The sequence below is a fragment of the Macaca mulatta genome, chromosome 1, assembly GCF_049350105.2.
Source record: "Macaca mulatta isolate MMU2019108-1 chromosome 1, T2T-MMU8v2.0, whole genome shotgun sequence".
Taxonomy (NCBI): domain Eukaryota; kingdom Metazoa; phylum Chordata; class Mammalia; order Primates; family Cercopithecidae; genus Macaca; species Macaca mulatta.
The window spans coordinates 131,001,958-131,008,456 of record NC_133406.1 but is presented as its reverse complement, the minus strand read 5'-3'; the positions used below and the strand labels follow the sequence as shown (position 1 = coordinate 131,008,456).

General features: G+C 45.6%; 1 long non-coding RNA gene across 1 annotated transcript; it reads right to left on the bottom strand.

Annotated features, from left to right (window-relative positions):
• Window positions 1-626: 626 nt before the first annotated feature.
• LOC144332237 (uncharacterized) lies at window positions 627-6,229 on the bottom strand. The gene is made up of 2 exons (XR_013400141.1): window positions 5,725-6,229; window positions 627-2,493 (listed from the first exon to the last, which is right to left on the bottom strand). It is a non-coding gene; the product is annotated as an uncharacterized LOC144332237 (long non-coding RNA).
• Between the last annotated feature and the right edge of the window lie 270 nt (window positions 6,230-6,499).

The window sequence follows — 6,499 nt, the reverse complement described above, 5'->3', positions numbered from 1 at the left end:
TGACCCAGTGGCCCTCCTCCCCTAGGCCTGGGACCACTTCAGCCTCAGAAACACCTGTCACCATCTTGGAAACTTAATTGGCAATACACTTTGACGGTGCCTTCAATGACATGGAAGCAGGCAGCGCCCCCATCACAGACCTTGCCCTTAGAAGGTTTTAGGGAACCCAGCATTTTGAGGAGAGTCTTCTTAGATGTTTTTCTCAGAGACTACAGCTCCTCGCCCTTCCTTTCCACTGGTTTTAAATCTAACACTGTAGGCAGGTTGAACCAAGGGGAGCACACCCAGACAAGCCCCTTTCCTCTGCCTCCCCCAGGGTCTCTACTTAGCTCTATCATTGTTGTTAGCCCTGACCTACACTTCAGGGTTGGCTTGGCAGAGGCTTTCTGGGGAGCAGGGATAGTGCAAGAGGCCAAAAAAAACAAAAAAACCCACACTCAACATATAACATTTCTGTGACCAGAAGCAGGGGTGAGGGGCCCTGGGGGGTAAGTTCCTCACACACCAAGGGATTCTCCAGGGGACACTGGCTGAGCGTTCTATAATTGAATTTGATTCTGATTCTGACACTAGCTACCTGGAGGTGTAGCAGGACGAGCCGCAGACAAAACTCCTCAGACACTGGATTAAAGAAGGAAGAAGTTTTTTATTTGGCCGGGAGCGTCGGCAGACTCGCGTCTTAAGAGCCGAGCTCCCCGAAAAAGAAATACTTGGCCTTTTTAAAGGCTTACAACTTTAAGGGGTCCACGTGAAAGGGTCGTGATAAATCAAGCAAGCGTGGGAAATGTGACTGGGGCCTACATGCGTCAACTAACAGAACAAAAAGTTTTACAATGCTTTTTTTTTTCTCATACAGTGTCTGGGATTTACAGATAAGTAGTTTAGGTCAGGGATTGATGTTATTATTGTTACTTTTTTTAACTCCTAGGGCCGGGTGGTGGTGCCAAGGTTGTCTGGCTATTTATCTTACTTTTGTTTCTTTCTCTGTTTCCTCCTGTCTTGTGAACTAGGCAAGGTGGGAGGAGGAGGGCAGCAGGAGTAGTAGTGGTCTTCCTTTTTTTTTTTTTTTTTTTTTTGCGCGATCTCGGCTCACTGCAAGCTCCGCCTCCTGGGTTTACCCCATTCTCCTGCCTCAGCCTCCTGAGTAGCTGGGACTACAGGCGCCCGCCACCGCGCCCGGCTAATTTTTTGTATTTTTAGTAGAGACGGGGTTTCACCGTGGTCTCGATCTCCTGACCTTGTGATCCGCCCGCCTCGGCCTCCCAAAGTGCTGGGATTACAGGCGTGAGCCACCGCGCCCGGCCTGGTCTCCTTCCTTAACCCCCACTTTGAGAATTTTCACTAATTAGTGGGAGTTCTCACTTTTAGTTTTACTTTCTGAGTCTCTTTGGGAGACAGAGCGATAGTGTTTTATGTAATACACTTGTGCTGAAGTTTTCTGATGAACCATGGTAGCTACAAAACCTTTTATCATTTGAAGGAACAAGTGTAATACACAGGGGAGCAGCAAGCAACTTTCTATTACCCGTAATATACTTATAATGAGGGTTTTAAATTTTTAAAGCTGAAAACTATTTTCTAAATGAAGACCTAGGATCACACCTGTGTTAAACTTGTACAGGCACATGTATCAACTTTGTCATGTCCTAAGCAGGTTAGTTTTGTCACTGAGTCTTAAAAGCTTTTTCTTAGCGAGTAACACAGTATTTTTTAATAACAGAAGTTTTTAAGAGCCAGATGCTTGAACTTGGGGCATCTGTTTGGGGAAAGAGTTAGTTAAAGTAAAATTATCTTGAGGCATTAACTCTCTTGCTTCTCAAGGCCATTGGTGTCTTATGTTAGCCTTTTTATAAACATAACACGAAGAAACATCCAGACTGCCAGCAATGTTTGCAGCCAACTGAGCAAATAGGCTTTTTCTATTTTTGCTAAAGGAAGAGGTTCTGGTAACTTCTGGTTTATATGTTTAAAGAATGACTGTAAGACTCGGAATTGTTGCTGGGCTGGACGGGTCTGGGTTTCCTAAGTAGTATGTGTACAGTGGGGACACATTATATGGGTGTTTCTTCTAGCATGGTTATGGGGGGTAACAACAACAAAACAATGTACAGCAAGGACAAAAGAGGTCCTTACCTGGGAAAAAGGTTGAATACAGCGACAGAACAATAGGAAAACAGTATTACAGGAAAACTATTAGTCTTAAGATTTTTAACTACATTTACTTGCTTGATGAGTCCTCAAGCTTCAGCCGTGCATACACTAGTCAGCTGTTGGTGTGTGACTAGAACAGGGCTTGTTGTCTCCTCAAGCTTCAGCCGCACGTAGACTGGTCAGCCTCCGGAGTGACCAGAGCAGGGCTGTCTTCCTTGGCAGCAGCTTGGTCTCATCTCAGGATCAGCCGGGTTGGATGATCTGCGTCCTGCTGGCTGGTCCACTTGTCCTGAGCTGCCGGTGTTAGCTGACTGTGATGGATCCAAGACACAACACCTGCAACTTTATCAGCAGTGGGAGTGGACGAGGTTACAGTATAGGGCCCATCCTACATGGGTCCTAGAAAAATTAAAGTTTACTTTAAACAGAGTCACTAGATTTAAGGGGGTGTCAGGCTTATAGGCATTTTCATTTATTTAATTATGAACACTTTGTATGGCTATTTTTAAAGCCTGCATTTGCTTTCTCAAGGTTAATTTCTTTAGTTTCTGGAGGTCACCTTTAATTTGACCTATGATTTGGGGGTGGCCGACCGAACAAAATCTTATAGGGCAAATACATAATTTGTTTGGTGGGGGTGCACCTGACTCAGAGTAGGACCATAGGCAAAAACCTGATTTTATCTTAAATGAGCAAACAAGCACTAGCATGTACCGATAGTCTCCAGCATGGGGCAGTTCTATAAAGTCTATAAGCAAGTTTTCACAAGGTATGGCTTTTTTTACTGTTTAAGTTGCTTAGAGGAGGGGTTCTTCTCCGCCCCTGCCGCACCCCCTCCCGCTCCCCCTCCCCCCCCCCCCCCCCCCCCCCCCGCCGGCCCTTTGTAACTCTATCTAGTGGCTTAGCCTTCAGTGAGACATTGGAATTCAGATACGGCAGAATCTTGCTGCTTTTAACTTCTAATGTGACCATGGGCTCCTGGGAGCCTAATGAGAAGGTGTGTAGTCTGTCCTGGTCTTTACATTCTTCAGCTCCTGTCAGATCAGTATTTAGTTCCTCCAAGGTGTGGCAGCCCTTGGCCAATGGCCTCTTTGTCTTGTGGCCTTGGCCATTTCCTTTATTGCCTTTTTGAACATTTACCCTTCTAGTGTTCTTTCTTTTTGCATCTCGCACGATAATCTCTCTCTTGCCTTACCCAGCTCTTGAATCTTTGCCTAACTTGACTTCTTTCATATCTACATCCACGTCCACTGTCCACGTCCTCTCACATTGCTAATTTCTCTTTTTTTACACTTACTCTTAGTCTGTCTTTTTCTCTTTTCCTGTCTTTCTCAGTTTTGTTCCTTGGTTACAGTTAACATACATCTTGGTGGCCACTTTTCTAGACTAGGTGGTATTCATGTCTGCAGCTTCTGCTTGATGTTACTATGGGCTTGCTTTACAAATGAAGTATTCACTATATACTGATTTTCAGCAGCCTCAGGGTTAAATGGGGTGTAAAGCCAGAATGCTTTACAGAGTCTCTTATAAAACTGACTTAGGTTTTTGTCAGCTCCTGGAAGCATTTCTGAAATCTTTTTTCATATTACTTGCTTTTTTCTACTAACTCTTAGCCTCTGCAGAAGTGCTTCTCAGTACCTCTGCAAACGCTGAAGCTGAGTGGCATTCTCTGGGTCTTTTTTTCCCTTTTTCCTAGAGTTTACCAAGCTCTTTTCTTTATATAATTTTCCATGCACTTGGAGGGCTAAACAGGCATACCGAGAGTCAGTGTAAACGTTTACAGTCTTACCTTCACTGAGTTCTAAGGCCCGAATTAAAGCAATGAGCTCAGCTTAATGACATGCAGGGTTACCACCGCATACTCTGCACATCTCTCTCCTTGCAGGTTGATGAAGCTGTTCCCGTCCATGTATAGCTCCTAGTCTACTGATGCCCAAGGCTGGTCCCGGAGGTCAGGTCTGCTAGAGTAAACTTGAATCCAACACCTCTACACAGTCATGCTCGACAGGGCTCTAGCTGCCGAGAGCAAGGTGGTGGATTCAGGGTGTTTCCAGTTTGGTAGATCAGTGGTTGAAAAGGGCTGATAGATGAAAGTCTGTTGCCCCCGCAAGATGTGGGCCTGGTCATTCTAATAGACAGGTCCTCATCTCCCTGAGAGGCATTTGCATAGCTCAAGCAAGACCAGATCTGAGAAGGCCCACTTGACTATCTTGACTTCCTTCTTTGGCCTCTCCAGGTTCCGATTCTCCCCTTCGAGGTGAGACCTGGGGTGTGTTAGCTCCTGAATCTCGTTTCTGAGGGGGCTATTGGCCTCGGTAAAGCGGGGTAGGCTGGGACATATGGAGAAAGAATTTCTATGATCTCTGGCGGCTCCTGCAAAACTGGTTTCTCTTGCTGTTTCTGGGACTCCCTTTTTAACTCTGTGTCTGCTGGCGAAGCTGCTCTTACTTCTACTTTTGGTTTTTTTGCAATAAGCTGTTAAATAGGGCTAAATTTTTGCTGGTTTTGTCTATATTATATTTAACCATGAGTCAATATAAAGGAATTTGATCTAGGTACACTGGCTGTCCTCCGAGCCCTGTCACCACCTTAAATACATGGCCAGTTGTTCCTTGTCTATAGTTCCTTCGACGGACCATCCAACACGAAAAGAGGGCAGTTCTTTTTTTTTTTTTTTTTTTTTGAGACGGAGTCTCGCTCTGTCGCCCAGGCTGGAGTGCAATGGCACGATCTCGGCTCACTGCAAGCTCCGCCTCCCGGGTTTACGCCATTCTCCTGCCTCAGCCTCCTGAGTAGCTGGGACTACAGGCGCCCGCCACCGCGCCCGGCTAATTTTTTGTATTTTTAGTAGAGACGGGGTTTCACCGTGGTCTCGATCTCCTGACCTTGTGATCCGCCCACCTCGGCCTCCCAAAGTGCTGGGATTACAGGCGTGAGCCACCGCGCCCGGCAAGAGGGCAGTTCTAATTCACACAGAGATCTTAACCTCTAAGGGGTTAACTTAACTCCATAATCTCCTGCAAAACCTTTCTTAAGGTTCTGTAACATGCATTTTAATAGAGTAAGTTTTGATGATTGGATGACTTTCCTTTTATTTTTTTGAAATTTTTCTTTTTGAAATGTTTTAACACAGTTCCTAGCGGAGTGGGCTTACTTTGTGTCTGACCTATTTTTCTCTCGACACAAAACAACATTCACAATACAGGAAGGAAAGGTTAAAAGGTAACTCACTCGTCTAATTTACACTAAATCAAAATCAAAACTAAAACCAGTGTTGTTAAAGGCACACCTGTTCGTCAACCAATTTAAGCCAAGTCAAAATCAGAACCAAAACTGAAGTGCCAATAAACGCACGCCTGTTTATCAAGCAATTCAAGTCAAGTCAAAATCAAAACAAAAACCAAAGTATCAAGCAATTAATTCAAGTCAAGTCAAAAACCAAAACCAAAGTATCAAGCAATTAATTCAAGTCAAGTCAAAAACCAAAACCAAAGCGCCAGTACAGGCACGCCGTGGGTGATCAGGCCACGTTCCACTCAAATGGAGTGGGCAAGTTCCAAAGACCAGTCTTACCAAGTTTCAGCTGTCCTGACTTAAAGTGCCAGTTCCTTCCCGGTGTTCAGCCACTGTGTTGATCCTCCACGGGGGGCCTGCTGTGCACTGCTCTGACGAGGCGTTCCACCAGGGCAAATGCCTACCCGGGAGCGCTCTCAGGATCCGCATCGCTCAATCTGGCCAGAGTCCCCCGCAGGGCTGCTCTACAGGGCAGGCATAAGCTGCCTAAGGGGCTGCCTCGACCATCCGTTAATCACCTCGCTTCCCGATCAGGGAACCAAGAAATGCAGCAGGACGAGCCGCAAACAAAGCTTCTCAGACACCGGATTTAAGAAGGAAGAGGTTTTTTATTTGGCCGGGAGCGTTGGCAGACTCCCGTCTTAAGAGCCGAGCTCCCTGAAAAAGAAATACTTGGCCTTTATAAAGGCTTACAACTTTAAGGGGTCCACGTGAAAGGGTCGTGATAAATCAAGCAAGCGTGGGAAACGTGACTGGGGCCTACATGCATCAACTAACAGAACTAAAAATTTTACAATGCTTTTTTTTTCATACAGTGCCTGGGATTTACAGATAACACAAGTAGTTTAGGTCAGGGGTTGATGTTATTGTTATTACTTTTTTTAACTCCTAGGGCCAGGTGGTGGTGTCAAGGTTGTCTGGCTATTTATCTTACTTTTGTTTCTCTCTCTTTCCTCCTGTCTTGTGAACTAGGCAAGTTGCGGGGAGGAGGGCAGCAGGAGTAGTAGTGGTCTCCTTCCTTAGAGGTTGTGTCAGATTCCATGGGGTAAGGGCT